Below are 21,332 nucleotides of genomic sequence, written 5' to 3'. Positions count from 1 at the left end.
GCTTCGCTGTGAGTGACCTAATGTAGAACAAGTATGTAGATCTATCATTAGGAAATATTTTTGTAACAATTGCTAGGAATCAAAGCATTTGCCTTTAATTAGCGTTAAATCATTTGGAAAAGCTCGTTGCAAGAATAGGAGGAGTATGCGATCATTCGGCGGAAGTCAATGGCGGCCGAAAGAGGGTTAGCCTACGGCCATAATGTGTCCTAGTCGAAGTTTGATCTATAGTTCCTGTTTATAGCTCTATATATTATGAACGATTCGTTATGTATTTAATGTAATGGGAAAAACATCATCTCTCCATTGCTGCCGATCGAATACCCTGAACTTAGTTTGACTAATTTAAAAAAGGGGTCAATCTTTTTACTAACAACATTATAGCATATTTCGAGTCGCGTTTCTTTTGGAAAGGAATTGACAACGTTAAGAAAGGCCCTGCTCAGACCGGATATCAGCGTACTGATAAGAAATGATAGAGGATGACACTATTGGAAATTTTTTTTAATGAAATTCTTTTTACATTCATTTCAATGATTTCTTAAATCGCCGAGTGTAATATTGAAAGGAATTGTAGGTGTGGCTAAATTGTAAATGGCTCAAAACTTTGTATTGTCGAACATAATATTAGAGCAGGATAGGAGAATTTGATATTTAGAATGCAGAACTGCAACAATTCTCATAACTTTCATTCGAATTTACTTCAAGGAAGCAATATGCGGGAAAATTTTCGATAACTTCATCTAGACATTATTGATTGACGAAAGTTTTTCATTCAAATATTGGCAATCATATTAAAGGGTACTTTCCCAGCTTTAGACATGTAGATGAAGTGATTTTTAATTCAAAATTGCACTAGCTACGCAATACTTCAAAGTTCTCCTACCGAGAATGACTCACGCATTCCCGTTTTAAAAAAAAAAAAATTAAAAGTAATATTAACAAGTAAGAAAGTTATATGCGGCGGGTGCCGAATTCTCGCATACCCACCACCATGTTTTTCGCATTCTATTTTCCAAGTTCTTTTATTTCATACCCATATCGCTGGTATTATGAAGAGAGAAGTAAATTAACCGATTTTTACGACGATAATATATTTTCATTTAAGGAGTATACAAAATGGTTGTAAACAGTCGATCGTGTAATAAATAAGCATAAAACCTCAAAAAAGTGAAGAAAAAAAAAAAACAGAATTTAATCATTTGTAACTTTGTGTGGGCATGGCGGATGTTTTCCATTTTTGCACGTAACGAGTAGAGGAATTCGTAGAGTAAATGAAATGAAATTTTTAGAATTTCAGAGGAACGAGGAAAATTCTGAAAATTTGTGTTAAAAAAACCAAGTTGCATTGAGCTTTCGCTGCACTGCGTTCTTCCATTGTTCCGACTGATTTGGCCCATTTGCAATGTCAATCTGCGTGCAGAAACTTTTAATGTTTTCACCGAATTTGTGACCGATATCCTCATTTTTGCGATAAGGAGGCAGGAGAGTGCCAACAACGCACATCACACAGATCCACAAACATGGCTAAATCAACTCAGAATTTCATGCTAATCAAGAATACATATACACTATAAGGTATCTGAAGGTTTCTTCTGGGTGTTGCATATATTTTGGAAAAAACGATTATGAGTATGTCCCCATCTTACTGTGATGGATATAAAAATTTATGATATAACTGAAAATATTTGAAAAGTTGTCAATAATAATAATTCTTTTGAATACTTAATCGTATACTTATCAATATTCCTTGATTACTACTAAGCTGTAACTTTCCCTTCGATCCCAAAAATATTATCAAACTGAGTTCTTGTTGGAAGAGCAATTCCTCAATTCGCTTTCAAAGAGCATCGTCTTAATCAACCGTGATTCTAATCAGAAAACTAAGAACACGCTAATTATGGTCATCGAGAAGGGGGTAAGTAATGATTAGAGATCAGTTGTGGTCAAATACTAGTAAAATTAAGTCGGTCTGGTCCGAAACTAATTAGATCAAATCGGTGTGGGCCAAAGTTAGGAAAATTAGGATCTTTGTACGCAGTTGTTACGTGGTAGTAGGAAAATAGTAGTGGAGAACAATTGTTAAGCAACTACTAATTACTAAGACCAAGATGTGCTACTAGTACTAATAACAAAGACCCAGATGTGCTGTAATGAATCCTCGAATAGATGACGTTAACAATCAATAGACTAGAAAACGTAAATTTCAAAATATCGCTGAGAAGTTTGAAGTTTTCTTAAAGTCTGCCAAAAAAAACAATATCTGATCGGCTCTCTCTCTCTCTCTTTTGCTCTCTCTCTCTCTCGGTCACTCTATACATATATAGATATATATGTGAAACGCTACAGCAAACCGAAACTCATTCAAAAATTTATCGTTTTTTACTTCTCTCAGTTTTCCATTCATTAATTTATTAGAGGAATTAAATTACATTCAAGTTTTCATTATATTAGTCGTTTCTTATTTTGCTCATTTTTTGTTCCGGTGAACAGTGTTCTTCTTTTTTTTTTTTTTTGAAAGTAAACACCTACTCTTAGCACTATCTTCGTTTATGTTAATTTATTTAACCTAATTTGAAATGCATGCGTATAACTACATGTTCTCTAAATTCAATTAAATTATCTCGCTCACTCGTTCTCGTGTTCTCTTCGTATTGGTTCACTTTCATTATTAGAGGAAATGTTTTTAGGTAAATAACTAGAAATATAGGGGTTTTGCCAACTTGCTATTGTTTGCTCCTGCAAATGTATTCTTAAGCTTCTATAAATAGATTTCGCCACTGAAAACATCTGCTTACTGAAACTACACCATCCTACACCCTACACATACATATAAGAATTTTTTCTGGTATTCTTGTTAAATGCAGCTGCAGCAGCAGCCGTAGAAGTAGCAGCGTATCTTAATAAATGATAATTGAAATGCGACTAACTGACTGACTGACTGACTGACTGACCGACATAAGCAATTTCAAAAAATAATTCTTATCAGTTTAAAAATTGTTTAGTAATTAAATAATATTTCCGTAACAAACGGAGGGACGCAATTCTTATGCACTTATATTCCCGTAGCGATAGGAAAAAGAAAAAAGCAGCAGCAGCAGCAGCAGCAGCAACAACGACAACAAGAAAAGAAAGATACAAAGAAAACGGAATATATAATCAGAGTAATAAAAAGAATCACATTCATTATTCATAACATACAACTTTATTCACAATTGCAACTCACTGTAAAACAAATACAAGTTATACTGTTTTATTATTATTGTTGTTTTTGTTATTGTTTTTATTGTTGCAATTGCGCTGCCAGGTGTTTTAGTTTATTATTCATACGCACACTTCGGCATAACTTGAATAGTGATTTTCAGTGTCTTTTTTTTTTTTTGCTTTTTTTTTGTTGTTTGTTGTTTTTTTTTTCCCCCTTTCGTAATGTACTCAACACTCAACACACACATACACCGAAATTCATGCACAATTCCCTATACATTGTGTGCTTTGTGTGTGTGTGTGTGTGTGTGTGTGTGTTATTTCTCTCAACTGTATAATCGTATGATTAATTTATGGCTTTATTGTATTCTGACGGATAAGGAAGGAAGTATTCAAAAAAGAAAACAAAAATATTTGTTTTTTATTTAATGCATTACTGTTGTTAGAATTTTTAATTTTTCATATATGTTTGTGTGTGCAAGTAAGAAATGTCAAGTCAAGCATTTAGAGCAAAACTCGTTAAAGATTTTTTTACTCAAGTAAAAATAATTGATATTAAATATTCATTAAGTAGCCGTTAGCCGGCATGACAAAGGATTTTCCCATACCTTAATCAGTCCCTAATAAGTATATGGCATATGAATAAAGCCGATGAATAACTTATCAAATTTCATTTGCTTAAAGGTTCAATATATTATAGACTATCATGTATTATTTATTTATTTATTTATTTATTTTTTTTTACGCGAAAATTATGCGTATTTGTCGTTAGCATTAATACCGGAGAAGATCTCCCATTTCATTCGCCTTTTCTCCTTTCTTCCCTCCACGTTCCTATTAATTAGCTTAGTGATACGTTTTCCTTTTCCATTTTTTTTTTTTTTTTTGTTTTACATCTAAAAGATTTTATATTGCTCACGTTTTGCAACTTTACCTTAATATTCTATGATACAAATGCGAAACGGTGCATACAAATTTTTATGCATAAATGAACGCCAAAAAGAAGAAGACAAACGACGAGAGATTTATGATAACATTTTTTTTTTCTCACCGTTTTATGCAATTTTACTTTTTTTTCGGCTCCTCATGGATGTCAATGTTTTCCATTTCATTTTGCATGAAAGAGGTTAGGGCGACACAGAGAGAATGTAGCTTTTGTTTGTCATATTCTGCTCGCCTGACTGACATTATGCAATGGAATTGTATACTTTTTTCGACAGGGATTTAATGTATTGCAGCTTTTTGGTTTTTCCTTTTTTTTTTTTATCTTAATATCTTTTAACAAAAGCCTATAATGGTGATGAGAGTTCTAAAGCTAAATAAAGCTAAAGTGGCGGTAATATTTAAAAATGTCTGTCCATTCGCAATTTTCAAACTTTTATTGCTAATGGTGATAGTAAGTGATTATTCGGTTTGAAACCTAAAATATATCACATCGATCAATAACTCTCCAGTAACTTGAAAACTAATTCTCAGAATCTCATGAAATTTTCGCATATACTATCTAGAATTCATGTGGGCTTGTCAACCCTGTTCCCATAGATGAATGCTGATGAGTTGTATGTTATATCAAAATAAACTTAAGTTAGGGGGATCTTATATATATCGTTTCATATTGAATACTCCACCAACCTACCCAAAGCCATTTTATTGGTTTTAACGAAAGAGAGTAGAGTTCCATCTTAAAATATTATATCGTAAATATATCGTAAAAACTGTTTATTGACCAATTTTTAGGTCATATTTGATCCTTATGCAATTTAAGTGCCTACTGGAGCCATTTTATGACAGCGTTGCATCAAAGGGATATGAGAAGATCATCTTAGAACATCATGTCTTTCGTTATGAAATTTCGCAAAACGTTTTCGATGCACACTTTTGCTAACAACAATCTTCCGCTTGTGAGCTTACAGGACGTTTTAGCTTTTTCCGATATCTTATAAGCGAAAGGCATCAAAAATATTATTTACGTGAAAGCATAATTGAACTACGCTTACCGGAGCTATCCCATAACAATTTTTCAGACAAATTTCTTCACAAATTGTACCCTTTTCTTCCTGCATTTATAGCTGGGAATAAACAGTGTAAGTCCTTTGCAAAAAATCAAAACCCCATTGAATGTTACTGATCCGAGTAACAAGTTAACGGAAAGAACGAATGTTACGTCGCTTAGCAAGTAAAGCTCGAACGTTTTATCTTCACAACGCAAGATCGCAAAAATCCAGTGTGCGTTGAAAATTGAATTTCAACTACAATCCCTACAGTCCTTAAGTTACTAACATCAATGTATTGACATTTTTCTACCCTACGCCATTTGTAGTATAAAAGTTTGGTGTAGGTATACATAGCATCCGGAAGAACTTGAGATAGATCCACCTTTTATTATGTCATTCAAATCAGGGTAACTTTCTGAATCGATCTAAGCTTGTCTGCCCTTCCGCCTGCCTTGTGTACTTGTGTGTAGCCTACAGGCCAAATTTTGGAACTGTCAACAAGGAACCGTGATTACGATTACATTGTCATATTGTCAGACGAAAATCAGAACATTTTCAGATATGGCTCTGTGCATGCTCGTAACATGCAATAGTGAGAACCCTAGATCAGTGGCAAAGCCCAATTCCATCGGCGAAATTATCGAATATCTGAATGGCGATGAAGTATCGATATTCCTTGTCAATAGGCCTTTGAAATTCCGTGTAGGTACCTTCGCATAGCTAACCATGTCGGTTCCAATGCTCCTCGATAACTCTTGCAAGCTTAATTTTTGATCATTTTGATCATTTTGATTTCCTCTAGATATCCCAAGGTGTCGTCTGATCATCCACTTCGAGGCGTGTTAAAGAGCTCATAGTCACCAGTAGCAAAACTTTCGAGTCAAAGCTGGCACTTGTTGACCTTGAATACAGTGTCGCAAATTTTCATTATTGTTACCAGTGCATTACATCCCGGATGGCTATGGAAAAGTGTGCTATAATGAAAATGATCCTCCGAAGGTGCGCGCGCCTCCATTCTAATAGAAGGAAGGAACTTCTTCGAATATTTTCTCAACACAGACTGCTTTACCCAAAAATGTGAAAGATTTTCGCTGCAACAATCGGTAGAGAACTAAAGGCAAAGCAAAAATTCCTTGCAAATAATTGATTAGTTATGGGTACCCCTAATATCTTGCGATCTTTAGGACAAAGTAAATAAAAATGATTTTTTTTTGTTTTTCGTTCTCGAATATTTCTTTCATATTAATCATGAGTTGTTACGTTTAAGATCCACTTTGGGTATCATAAATAAAAGTTTGTTTTTCTATTAGAGAATGCCATATTAAGCCTCTATGTATATGTATAGGTAATAATCAGTAAAGCAATAGTAAATAAACCAAAAAAACTTTTTCACTACTTACTTCCTATAGGAAAGCGAAAATCAAGGTAGTTTACGAGTCAAGATAGTTAGGGAAATTTATTGTGTTTTTTATGTATTGTAACGGTAAACAAATAAACAATTGCAAAATGAATAACCGGAAAGCCACAAAAAAAAATAAATAAATAAATAAAAATAAAAAAAAAAAAGCGAGAAGAGGTTTAAAATGAAAGAAAATCTATTACAAAAAAAGCAAAAAAAAACCAAAAAAAAAAAAAATAAAAAAATCAAGAAGAAAATCTACTGCTATAGCTTAAATCTACTTAAGTCTTAAAACTGTTTCATATAAAGAGTTCTGTTAGTTTAGAAGAAACGAACCGGAAGCCAAAGCCAAGAAACACAATATTTCTTACTTTCAATGCATTGTTCTTTTACTCGGTCTCTTTTTCTCTCTCTCTCTCTCTCTCTCTCTCTGCGTTTCTTTCTTCTTCTTTTATGCAAGGAAATTTTTTAATACAAATAAAGCAAACAAAACAAAACAAACCAAAATATTGGGCAAATAATGAAAAAACAAAAACAAAAAGCTACACTTTATTGCACTATATCTACCTCGTTGTGTTTACGAATATTTTCTTGTTACTGCGACTGCGACTTACCCCGGGCCTGTTTTGCTTCCCTATCACTTTGTCTGGCTGCCAAGCATTTTTTTATGTTTTAATGTTTTTTTATTTTCTAATAATGTTTCTTTACACTTTACTTCACCTAAATTGTATTTATATATATATATATATAGTGTATTAGTGTGTAACTCTCAATTTTTATTTTTTTTTAAATTTTTTTATTTTGTTATTTTACTCGCTGATATTATTATATTCCCGTGCGTTTTACTGTGATTTAAAAGCATTTCTTCTATGGAAGATATGTTTTGTTTATTTTCGTTCCCTTTTCCTTTTTTTTTTTTTTTCTTTTATTTTCTGACTGCATTGCCAGGAAATGCATACATACAAGAAGTAAATCTCGAAGTTAAATAAAACGAAAAAAAGGAAGAAGAAATAAAGTGTTAAGTCTTCACAAGAGTTCAGTTTTTCTTTCTTTTGTAATTTTGAAGAGCTTTCCTGTAATGTTTCTGCATTTTTTTTTTCTTTTTTTTTTTTTTTCTAACTCGTTTTTCAAATCTATATATGTATGTGATTGCTTCTCTGTTGGCAGAGAAGTTTAAGAAATTTTTTATTTATATTTCAAAAATTATTACCGAAAAAAACAAGGTTGCACTGTTGTTTGTATTGTTTCGTTTATATCGAAGAACTTCTCATAATCACAAGTACTCATATTGTTAAAGATGCCGAGATTTTGAGTGGATTTGGTGGTGGCCTTCTATCCGTTCGTAGCCGAACTCTTTTCATATTCATTTTGTCAAAACGCTTGCAACGCCAAGAAGGAATCATCAGAGATCACACAGAGTATATATATTTTTGATCAGCATCAAATTCTAAATCGATTTAGGCATGTCCGGCCTTCTGTGCAAAGTCTGCTATAAATATTCCTGTGGCCGCAAAGCGAAGCTATCAACTTCAAATTTGGCACAAACATCGAAAGTTCCTACATGCAGGTTGATTTTGAATATGGATCAAATCGGGGGAAGGACACACCCACATCACTACGTAAAGTATGAACATCTCTACTTTTCAAAAGGAATAAAAAAGTTTCTTTTGATTATTACTCTTCAACTATAGCTGACAGGTACATTCTATGAGCGATCCTGAAGTGCCTGTACGGAAATGCAAAAAAATTTGCCACGCCTATCCAACATTATAGTGTATCAAAGTTTAATTTTTTTTCCCTGCCTTTATAACGCGCAGAAATAAGCTCCACAAACCTCCCAAAATTATATATAAATTCTTGATCAGTATCAAATTGGGAATGCATATAAACCAGTCCGTCTGTCTCATCTATCTGTCTGCACCACTGTGCAGTATTTGCGGTAAAAGTTCTCCCGTTTGCGAAAATGAAGAGATCGCCTGCAAAAGAGTTTAGAATTGACATAAACTCTTCCAACACCCGCACTCCTGCCCAATGAAAATTTTTATTTTGAAAATGGAAAAAATCAGCCGCGTTCACTCCACATTATGGAACTTGAAAATTTATCTTTTTTAACTTCCTTTAGGATAAGGGTGACGTGTGTAAAAGATTCAATCGCGAACGAATAAAATTTTCTCACTTATATATATCCTATTTTTGATGAGGGCGAAAATCGAGGCAGAAAGCTGAAATATTCATAGTTAAAGCGCAAAAAATAGGAAAGGCCTTGCTCAGAAGGACAAACTTAGAAATCGAAAATCAGAACATGAGTGCATTTTGCACTTAAGTGCTACAAAGCGAAGAGTTAAGTAGTTCTTAACATATTTTTTTAATTAATATGCAAAGTTGCAGGGACGATATACCACTTATAAACTGTGTTACATGTTAGCTTACTCTCGCATGGCAAGTTACGTTTTCTTTGTTTTTTATGCTGGGGGTGGTTTGTATTGTGAGTGATTCGTGAAGAACCCCCACGGTTCTAAACGTTTTCGATTATGCGAATAGCAAAAATTTTTGTGGTTTCTTCAGTCGCAGTTGAATGTACGATAGACGTTTCAGGTCCCCCAAGCGAGATACCCAATTTTTCTTCTTAATCCTTGCGAATCAAACAAGAAGAAGAAAAAGAAGACAATGCGATTATTCTCAAAGAAAATTCTAATCTTTTCGTATTAAAAATTTTCCCTCTTGTGCAGTTTTGTGTGTGTTTAGATCACTTTACATGCGTGGGAATGTATTTGTGAGAAATGAGACGTGAAGTGCTCGCTGTCTTTTATGGTTACATTGGTTGAACGTAAATTTATGCATCAAGTGACTCTTGAAATCTTGCCTAATAACAACAATATTTGCAGTAATGTCCGCCACGATTAAATTCTTTTGAGTTATTGAGTCAATTAAAGTCCCTTGCAATTTCACTGTTTATCGCGTCTACGAATTTTTTTCCAAGCACTTCTTGTCTCAATTTTAATTAATTTAAGTGTAAGGCAAAGGCAAAAGACAAAAAAAAAAAAAACAACAACAATCGTGATAAGTTTTTCTTCTTGTTGTTTATCGCTTGTAATATTCGTAAAAAAGGAAAATCAATTAATGAAAGTTAAACTATGAAAAAATGCAATCAGTTTCACATAAACACGATCTGAATACTTTCGAAGTTTTTTGTAATAAAATTTTTCAAAAGGCTTTTAATTTCATTTCAAAAGGAGGCGAGCAACACTCTCTAAAGTAGCGAGACTTCAAAATAAGCTTAGCAATGAAAAAACGGAATATTGGTCTATGCCTCAGCCCTTTAATAACGGTAGGGCAAATATATGCGATTTCGAGCCTCAAGAAATCGTAAATATATTTTTGTAAACTATAAATTTTGTAAAGAATCACCGACAATGTTCTATAAGAGTAATTGGGAAAAAAACATTTATTAATACGAGGTATTACTGCCACTAGCCCGAATAGCAATTTTCATTCGATTTTTCATCGAGTAAATAATTTTTTTTTTTTTCAAAATCCAAGTGCTAGCGTACTATAGCACCGGTATGTGCTGTTGCGTTGTCATGGGTCAAACTTTCACCGGTAAATCCCAATGTGCACTTCCAGCATTTTTTTAATGTAGCGTTATGAAGTCAATCGAGGGTTGGCTGATAGTCGGTGTTGGGCTCTGTGAAAATGACATCCCAATCCAAGACATGCAAGAACCACCGCCATATGAGATATGTTCAGACATGCACCGTTGTGCGAAACGCTCATCGAGTCTTCGCAAGACTCTTCCCCCTCCATAGTTATCGGGAAGACATATCCTGCACTTGTCGGAGAACAATAATATCTTTAATTGATCCATAATCCATTTCATATGTTCTCGAACGAGCTGAAGGGGTGTTCGTCGATGGGCTGGTATCAATTGGGCGCTGCATTGTCAGGCCTTCTTTGGCTAATTTTTTTCAAACCATCTACTGACTGAGTCCTTTAAGTGCCTGAATCTTCTATCCCAAATGAAATTTATTGAAATGTGGTTGTGATACCCATCACCTGGGGTATGTAAGCAGAAATAAACAAGATAAACGAAAATTTACTTAAAAAGAAGGAGTTTAAGAGAGTTGTTGAAACTATTTTGCGGGAATTAGCATTTCCATGCTACATTTTCGTGTTCACTGGCACAGTATTCTACAGAATAATATTCAACGGCCTAAATGCATAATAAGCAAACTCAAGGTATTATACAAATGTAAAGAATAAAAGTTGCGTGCACTCGGACATGGACACCTTACGCGACCTATATAAATAATAATTATTTGTTTTTATTTCTTTCCCCATCTCCCTCCTCCTACCGAAATGTGTGTAAGCCTTTAGGGGTTAGTTTATATTTAAAATCCAAATATCACGTGCACCCTCCCCCATATAATGAAAATTTTCCGTAATGAAAATGAAACATGAAATTCAGTTATTTTACATATTATTGTCAATAAAATTACGCAAACGTCATTTTTTTAATGCATATGATTTATACTTATATACATATATATGTGCATATATATATATATATATATATAAGGAAAATAGCTCAGGGTAAACACGAAATGTTATTTAAATTTTATTTACCTTTGTTTAGTTGAAATGTGCGCAAACAAAAAAACGAAAGCAAAGAAAAGAAGAAAAGGTGACTGCTGCTATTGTTGCATAATAAATTTTCCATTATTTATATAATAAAGAGATTTTTTTAAAGTAATAGCATTACTGTCATGCGAATTTTCAAAATAAAGAAATCAAATATTATATATGTATATATATATATATTTATGTGTGTATATATGTATGTAAATATAGTGGTATAGTGTCACGTTGCTGGCTTGAATGTTGCAATTCTCCTGCAATTTGGATATCTGTGTACTATAAGCGAACATATGCAAGGGAATGATAAGCTGGGGGAGTAAGAAAAATGGCTGAGCACTTTAACTTTATTATTTTACAACTTCTTTCGAATGTTCTTTTTTTTTTTTTCTTGCTTTCTTTATTTCTTACGATCTAACGCTAGATTGAACTCGTACAGCAATCACTGGAAAATTACTTAAGTTGTACGACAACAATCCTGTAAAAGAGATGAAAGAGAATAAATCTTTCTCTTCTTTACTTACAATCATTCATCATTGAACTAAGTTTTGCTCGTAACACTTCGCTGTTATCGTAAATAATGTATGATGCAAAGAGGAAAAAAAAACTATCAAAAGGAATAAATTGGATTAAAAAATTATATGAAACTTTAAGTAAAATCCAAGTAAATGCAATCGAAATGAATGGATTGGGATATGGTTGCTGTTTCTTTTCTTTTTTTCCTCCTTTTTTTTCGTAAAAAGCTATGTTTGGTTTGTGTTCAACTGCGGAGATTATAACGTTAGTTGTTGTTACAAAGGATCTAAAAGACTTTATATAACCTCTGTAATGTACATATTATATTATATTTATATATATATATTATATAAGTAAACATAAAAAGAATTAAAATGTGTTTAAGTTGTAGAACTCTTAACGCTCTCCTAAAGTGCTTTGTTTTTCTCGTCTTATTCCCCCCGCCGCGCAAAACTTTTCCATGTAGTCAGCTGGAAGAGTTGTAATGTACCTTGTGTTTATGCGTGCGAGTGAAACCAATTTCTTTGAATTCTTTTATCCAGGTTTTTATAGATTGTACAACACACATCCATTGACAACTATGTTCGCACCCTCACACATGCCTGTGCGAGAAAATTTCATTGTCTTGCCACGAGTTTTTTTCGCTTCTTTTATTTTCAGTTTATTTTTTCAAAATTCTTCTTCTTCTTGTTTTTATCGAAGCTCCTTTCTTTTGATACACGATTTGAACTTGTTAAAAGTTAGAATTTTGTTGCTGTTGTTTTACAAGCATTCAGTTCGATATACGTGTAAATGCATTGTCGAATTGTAAGCATAAGTGTTCTCGTCTTTTTATTTTTTTTTCTCTCTCTCTCTCTCTCTCTCTCTCTTTTCTTGTAGTTCTTTCATGCAGTTCAGTGAAAATCTACCCAAAATAAACGAATCGCTTATGAGTCAGTTAAAAAAATATTAGTGTAAGTTTAGAAGTTACGTTCAGTTTAGTAAAGTTTTAAGTATGTATGCGGCGGATGTGTGCGGGTGTGTGTGTTATCGTTTTTTTTTTTTTTTTTTCAAAATCTATCAATTTTTTGTTGGGAGTTGGAAGCAAACTAAATCCGGGATGTTATGCATAAATGAAATTCATTGTTAACAACATACAAAAAGAGGAAAAACTTTAGATTCTTTTATAAAATTTATGAAATATTCAAACTTCAAGTTATTGGTGAAAATGAGAGATAAGATAGATGGATGCATTCAATTCCTTGCACCGTTCGTCTCTTGATGAAACATTTCAAAATGAAGTTGCAGACTTTCTTCAACAGTTCGTATGTACGTATATCTCTCTAAACTAAATAACATTTATCTTTCTCTATATATTAAAAGTAATCTTATATTCGTCTTCTTCTTTTAAATTCTCGTATATCTTTTAATTGTAAATTGGAAAAATTTTTAAGTACAATTAGTGTTATATGCTCACGGAAGCCGTCCAGAATCAACCCTCTTTACCTTACGAAATACGAATATGTTTCATAAAAATTAATCTAAAACCGCATAAATAAGTTTTAAAAGTTAAAAAAACATAAAGTTTAGTAAGAAGTTTCTTTAAAAGTTTGCAACTTTTTTGAATGAGAGAGAGAGAGATAGAGAAAGAGAGAGAGAGAACGCCAGAGAGATGATGCATTTTTAAAATAAATTGATAAGCAGTTAAGCTTAACTCTCTTAACTTTACTTAAAATAAGTTGGAAGGTCTGAGAACGTATATGTGATTCCTTCAATTGAGATTGATTGACAAAAGCACGCATCGCTTGACAGTCATGAAAACCTCTTACGATTGCTTCATAAACGCAATGACAGTAATCTGACAGAACGTTTCAACAAATGTTAATGAGTTAAACTGTAGTGAACCGAAAATTTGTTTTCAATTTATTAAGAATATATGTTTGTATGTTTTAAACGCCTTTTCTTTTGTTTTGTAACAATTGAGGGTTTTTTTTTTTTTTTTTTTTTGCAAAAATCCTAACAAACTCTTTACTGAAACTATTGCAAAACTGCAGCGCGTTGGACTGTTCGGTCAGCATATGAACTTTGCGTGAAAAGAACGCCTGGCCTTAATCATCCACCAAGATGAAAATTGGTGGCCGGAGAAGCCATAGTTTTAGTAACTCAAACAAACGCTTCCCGAAGGGTGCAATATGGCAGGTGTGTAGTGGCATATAGTGGTATATCTATGGTATGTTTCCAAATGGTTTTCGATTAGCATTGCATTACTTCAAAGAATCAAGAATCATATTAAGATTAAGAAAGTCAGAGGAGAGTCGGACATAAAGCCGTATATATTGTTGCTTTTTATAATAAAAAGCAGGAAGTTACGTTTGCCGCTGTCCAGAACTATACAACAATAAAAACTAAGACAAATGTTTAACAAAAAGTCCATTTAAAAACCGTAAAAAAAAGCATGAAAATGTTTATTCAACAGTATATTGCATAATTTTTGCCTTTAAAAAGTTAAAATAATTGAGTAAAATGTGTATTGAGATCTCTTTGCTTTCGTTAATTGAGAAAATATTAAATTATTAAGAAAGAGGCTGGTGGGTAATCACGTATAAACCGTTCTATCTAACTTTCACTTTCGCTTTCGTTTTCGCTATTTAGACTAAAGATTAATTTTCCGTTATGTGACTACCGCTCCGTTCTTTTTACTGATTTGTTTTAATAAGGGGCCCAAAACCTATGATACAAAAAAATTAAGAAGAACGCGCACACATTTTAATTCGCTCTCTGAAAATTATACTTTCTTGTGAATCTTATTGGCTTCTTATGTGAAGCAGATGACTATGATTATTATTATGTTATTGTCTGGTCACCTCAGCACTCGCTAATTGTTTTCTCTTATCATTGATGCTCTCACCAAAATTATTCTTCTCTATAATATTAATATGAATGCATACATACACACGCACACATACACACGCATCCTTTGTTTCATTTGCAATCTCTATCGTGCGTGCACGACTTTGTTTCAATAACCATATATTGCGTAGAAGAAAAAATTTGTCTTAAGACAATACAAGTTACTAATGTGATGAAATTATTATCGTTTCGGTTCGTGTTCTTATTCATGTGCGCACTTAAATTTGCGCTGGGTAGTGAAAAAGAAAAAAATTCCTTTCAAAAACAATAGTTATTAATAAAATTCATGAAAATATTATTACACGTTGCTTAATAATCCCTATAAAATGTTTTTTTTTTTTGATCGAAATCCGGACTAGAAAAAGTAGTGACTAACTTAATGAGCTTATAAAAGTGTGCGTGAATAGCTTAATGAGTTTATAAAAATGTGCGTGTATATATGTTTATGTAATATTTTCTCTTTTAAATTGCTTTATTAAAATAAGATGTCGGTGCATTGTTTCATAGTTTTATCAATGAATCAAATTGCTTTGATTGAAACCCGAATTGGGTCAGTATTCGTGTTTGAAAGGAGTAATAAAATAAGTTAATAAAGCGTAGTTTATATGTATATCTTCAACTTATGAATGTACGCGAAAACTGAACTCTTTTTTTTTTTTATGTTGTTTTACAGTGCACCTAACAATAGAACAATTAAACTGTGCTGAACTAGCGATTACTAAGGAGCCGTCTTGGTAAGTCATTTAATTAATTCACTATATTTATCCTAAAACTTCGTTTATGTAAAAATTAAAGGGGTGAAGACGTTTTAATAATCAAAAAAAAAAAAAATTGTATTCTTGACATTTTTTTTTGGACGGAAGAGGAGATAGCAGAATACTAATATTCAATAAAGTTAAGCAAAAGAAATCTTTATGAAAAATATTAGCAAGACGGAGAACCATTTTCCCAAGACCTGTTTATGTTGAGCGACTATGCAGCATATTTTCTTTCTTTGAAGACCTTCCACAACTAAGTGGGATCTGTCGAAACATTCAGATATTCTTTTTTCAACAATATAGAAAAATGTTGTATCTTTTCTCCTTCGTTTTCAGCCCGTGGAAAAGATTTGCACACTTTGGAAAACTTCTACCTATTTTCTTCATATTAAGATGACTGTTCCATCCTACTGCTGTATGCGTACGTGTTGCTGAAGCGATATCAGCTAGAATTGGGAAAAATATGAAAGCAATGTTTTTTCTCTCTTCCTTTGTGGAACATACTAATAAGATATTTTTAGAGTAGAACGTGAACTTAGCAAAAGTCATAATTTTACTTCTAGCAAAGTTCCAAAATTTCTTTGGTGGGAGTTGAATGGAAGCTTTCAAGACTTTGAGGGCGAAATTTAAATGCCATTATATATCGTAATGTAGAGGGGAACGTTTGAGATCATCAGACCACAGTTTCTACCCATCCATCAAAAATGCCTATCACTATTTTTGAAAAGTATTCAGATTTTTCCGTTTAAATTTGTCGGGCGCTCTGAAACCAGGAATTTTCTTTTCAGCTTAACAGCATCTTAACCATATTTGTACAATTTTTAATACCAATATTTTTAATAGGTAGATCCTTTCAACGATTTTAGTTTACCTAAATCCAAATATTTTTTCGTTTTTAAAATGTAAATTTTAATACATTTAGCCAATCGTACATAACGGATACTATGTTATGTGTGAGGATAATTCCATATCCAAGCTTAGCTTTTCGCCCTTCTTCTATCCTTTCATAAATAATGTTTCATATAAAATAGAATTGAAATTTTTAGAGAGACTTGTAATTAAAAGGTCTCTTATGTATTGAAATTTTTTGAAAATAAATTAGTTCTCTCTAGAAAATCTTTAGAATATCTTTGCTCTAGATGGAAATTAATGTATAGCTTGAAGTATTTCTATACGAAAGAAAAAAAAGCAGAAAATTCAAAACGCAGCGCTTTTCTTCTTAGAATACTTACGTTGGGTCTTGGAAGGTTATCTTAAGAAAATCTATTAATTCTTTTTTTTAACGTTTGACAATAAGAAAATAATAAAATAAACTGACATAAAATAAAAAAAAATCTTTCAAAGTGTTTTTTTTACCTGCACATTCGCGGTAATTCGTTTTAAGGAACGTTAAAGTGTTTTTAAAACACCTAATTAAACTTGCGGTGAAAAGCTTATTATTGCAAATTGTTTACACATTCACGAAAGCATTCAGTGTCAAAGAGGTTTTGGTATATCGTTGGAATTTTAGCATTGAAAAAACGTTGCAGTGAAAACTAAATATCTTAAGAAATTGGGTTAAGCTGCCTTGGTTGAGACTTTTGCTAACACAACAGCATTGTAGGGCTAAACTTCCTTTAAAGCTAATCATACCGCAACTATATTTAACAGCTATGGCTTAAGACTAAGCAGGTGTGTAAATCATGTTTGCAGTTCTGCCACCCAAATCCACCTGCATTGTTCATTGCGAGGATGAGGACTCTATATGCGGAAAATCGTAATAGGAGCTGTTTGTCTATAAATACTGTTGCTGTTCTTTTTCTTTTTTTTTTTAATCTCTTTCTTAAAAGCAACACACAAAAGAAGGAGAGTTGCCTTGGCTCTAGGAATTTCGATTTGAAGAATGTTGTTTGCAGTACACATCCAACGATGTTGCAAACAAATGATATTTTGATAAAATTCGGCCAAATGCAGCGGATATTTAACTATAATCTCCCTTACTGCTTTCTTTTCCCGTTGAAGAAGACAGCTACGCCTTAATCTGGTTCTAAAAACTTCATGCTCTCTCTATTAATACGTTGTAGACTCGACAGTTCCTTTCAGCCATTGATAATAAATAATGATGAACAATTGAGAGAGGCTTATAAAACCAACCAGGCGCGATTTCCAACAAGTGACCAGAGAAGCTTTACGTTGATGTTCAAATGCCATTATGACATGCATTAAGATCTGCTTTCATAAAGCTGTCGGCTTTGACCAATATTTTTGAGAAATTTTATATAAAACGCCTAATGCCCGCATCGATCATTTCACGACAGCAAAGTTGTTTCTATGGTTCTCTGCTACTACGAGATCAGACATTACTGAAGCAGGCGATAGAAAGTAATGCTCAAGAGGCGACTTGGGATAATAATGCGTGGACAAGTTGGATTATGAGGTCTATAGCACCTTGCTCTGCATATTTACTTAACGAAGTGGCTTGTTCGAAACAAAATTGAATTCGTCTGTGTAGTTGCTTTGAAAATTTTCACTTGAGTGTTCGAAACTTCTGGTCTCTTTCTTTCAGAATGTTATATTAAGATCAGGTCTACCTTCAACTATAGAAAACTCACGGTTAGAAATCTATCCTTTGCACTTGAACAGACCACATTAAATATTCTTTTCGATTATAAGCCTTTAGTTATATTAAAGTACATCGCAGGTACTGCTTACATACAACCTATTATCTGCGTCCGTACACTTCCTAGATGTTGCGTTCCCGCTACGGAATTAAAACTCTTTCTTCCGTCCTTCCTTCCTTCATACCTTCAAATTTGAAATGCTATACTCGGTTAAGATGAAGAAAAATTATTTATTGCATTTTTCTTTGCACCTCGCTTCATGACAAATACAAACTTTTGCCGATTGGCACAGTACATGAGTCATATAAATGACGATCAATAACAAAGATAACATGAAACTACTTGCGCTTTTGCTCTATTGCAACGAAAGTGTAATTGCTTAATAACAACTCTAATGTAAAATCGTCAAACTGACAGCTTTGTCACATATATTGTTTCTACATACAAACGCTCAACACCCCAAAGTACACAGAAGTCAATTACATGCAAACACGTAGCACTCGCTAACCATATTAGAAAGTTTACGTTATTTTACATATTTGTCGTGTTATTGTTCTTCTGTTCTTTTTATAGTTGAACAAGTTGTACAACTTTTCAAAATGTTACAACATATGTTAACCTAATATATTAAGTTGTACTGCATTCATTACTGTAATGTAAGCGAATTTTGCGAATACTGTACATAGAGTGTTCGCATCTACCTATAGGGAAAATAGGGATTTAAATATCTATTATTCCCCGCTAATTGTCAATTTTCATGTTTAGTATAAATTTGTTCATATTAAGGAAAATGACAATCTACTCTGCAATTATCTGCACGAAAAGAAATTTCGTGTGATATGAACATATTTTTTTATTTGTCGTCATGTGTTTCTAAAAATTTTATACCCACCGGTGAAGTATGGGGCGTTTAGTTAAATGTTTGCAACCCCCAAGGTTATGTGCAGTGTATATATATGTATTATCTTGATGAGTATCATTAAATTCTGAATTAATTTACGCATGTCCGTCGGTCCATCCACCCATCTGTCCAAATATTTGTAATAAATATTCTTCAGTTCGGAAAACTGTAAATATCGCTTTCGAACTTGCCAAAGTTGTAGAAGTCCGTACTCGAAGGTTGGTATTGTAAATGGACTAAATTACCCAAAGCACGCGCCTGCATCGCAACATGAACTGCGAACACTCATGCTCTCTGTATTTTTTTTTTTTTTATTATTAAATTCGAACTAAAAACCATTTGGTCTTCTACAAAAATGGAAATCATCAGTCACGCCCACCCAATATATATCGGGTATGATAGATTCGTTCATAATCGAATTTTTCTTACTTTCTTCTTATTCGTTTACTTTACTTTTATATTTGCCAACAATTAGTTTTACTCTACAAAGGCGGGGCACATTTTCAAATGTCAGAGCTACTGAAAACTGCTTACTCGTTTAGAGAAAGAATAAAGAGAGAACAAAACTACATTAACGCTATTTCTATCTACAATTTACTTATCTGGAAGCATGTTGCGGTATAGTTAACAGCCTGTTCAGGTGTTATATAGATCTTAATACGACAAAAAGATCTTACTTTTTATCTAATGGCATAACACTACAAAAATATTTTTCCAAAGTTTAAAGTCAACGCAAACAATACTTTGGGAAAGACATCCTTTAACAGTTTCTTTCTTTAGACTCGAACGACTAGGAGGGTCGGAAGTCTGTGAACATGATTTCCTAGCAACAAATGCACACTTCTTCCAGATAGGATTGATTTAGCACTTGAACAAAGGTTCACTTATTTTTCTTTGAACACAACACTAATTTCGCAAGACAGTACACGATGTAGGGTTTAGCGAAAATTGTGCTTGGTTTGCGTGCAATTTTACCGATAATTCATTATGGAATTTTTTTTCCTAAATCTTTCGTCTGTCTAAGTGCGAACCAGAACTCAACGGAAGAAATTTCAAAATTATTCTATTAAAAAATTATATATGAAAATATTTATTTCTTAGGCCTACGAAATCTGTTTAATCGTTTAGATATTCCATGTATGGGCAAATGGATCAGTACGTTTCGCTAGATCTTCACCCTAGGCATCCTTAGGCTTGGGAGTTTTATGCCTACAGAGTTTTTCTCATTGAACAAGTCTCTTCCGTCTTTACAACTTTACTTTTCTTTTTAAGTTTGAAGTAAAATTTTTTCGTATGGGCAAGAACGAGACACCATAAGGGTAAACTGCTTAAACTAGATACACTTCCAAATTAAAGTTTTTGGTCCCTGATTTAAGCTGTACACTTGTTAAATTCTCTTCTTTCAAAAGACTTTGACTCTTCCTTGCTTGCCTTGTAAAGGGAAGTGCGCTATCAAAGTGCAAAACACGGCATAGACTCGTTAGACTGATGAGTTAAGATATTCGCTTGCGAATTCTACTTTCTTTAAGATGAATACTACCGTCCTCACCGGAGAAGCGTGTCATTAACGTGTCATTCGGCTAGACTGATTACACTTATGCCTTAGGGTTCCTGAAGTTCTGGGACTTAATGTCTATGCTTTTCTTTTACACAAACATGATCCTTCCCTTTGCTTTTCTCGAATGAATTTATGCTTGGGAAAGCGGATTATCCCGTGGAAAGCTTTTCAATATCATTAGAGATTTCAACTAATGTTTCTCTGTCGTGAAGAAATTTCCATGTCTCCAAAAGCTCGAGAAGGTTCGAAGGTCTCCTAATAGACATCGTTTTCGTGGCGGCCGCAGAACAATATTAAAAAGCTTTTTGACATTTTTAATTATTCTTTAGGGAACGCTATTCAACCTTTACTCCATCTAAGCATTTTTGTTATTAAAAAATATAAGGCTTTTCAACTAATGCCATTGCATCTATGCTCCTAAAGTTATGTCGATAAACCTTGTTTGCAAGTGAACCAAGGAAAACGTTAGAAGCGAAGCTAAAAAGGCTAGAATGGTTTATCTTTTTCTTCTCTAGAAAACTAAAACAATTCATTCTGATGTTAGTCTCTTCTAAGCAAAACAACTATATTAAGCAAAGCTAACTATGTTACGATGTAGCTAACTTTATTAATTGTTACGTAAATTCCCTGATGTAAGCAAAAATTTAAATTTTGTAGCACTAAAGAAAAGGCGACCGACCGACCCATCCATTGTCTATTGTGAAGAGAATTTTCGTTTGTTTTTTTTTTTTTTTTTTTCTTTTTTTTTGAGTTCCTTCACAACATAAAAATATTCTTTTACATGTATACTTTAATCAGGCCGACATTTTCATATAACTATTCTTCGCACCTACTAGATTCCAATACTGTTTGCACGCTTAACAATGATAGATTCAATGATA

The 21,332-nt window shown here is 33.0% G+C and overlaps 1 protein-coding gene and 1 long non-coding RNA gene across 4 annotated transcripts in view; one reads left to right on the top strand and one right to left on the bottom strand.

Annotated features, from left to right (window-relative positions):
- Positions 1-17,911, top strand: part of LOC119638219 — a 230,363-nt gene extending 212,452 nt beyond the window's left edge. The window contains exon 3 of the long non-coding RNA XR_005247404.1: positions 15,308-17,911. This is a non-coding gene — a long non-coding RNA (uncharacterized LOC119638219). The remainder of the gene's footprint in view (positions 1-15,307) is intronic.
- Positions 1-21,332, bottom strand: part of LOC119638212 — a 324,089-nt gene that overhangs the window by 119,762 nt on the left and 182,995 nt on the right. The window lies entirely within an intron of this gene.

This window comes from Glossina fuscipes, unplaced genomic scaffold (genome assembly GCF_014805625.2).
Source record: "Glossina fuscipes isolate IAEA_lab_2018 unplaced genomic scaffold, Yale_Gfus_2 85, whole genome shotgun sequence".
NCBI lineage: Eukaryota > Metazoa > Arthropoda > Insecta > Diptera > Glossinidae > Glossina > Glossina fuscipes.
Note: the sequence above shows the minus strand (reverse complement) of the source record. Positions and strands in the feature narration are given on the sequence as shown.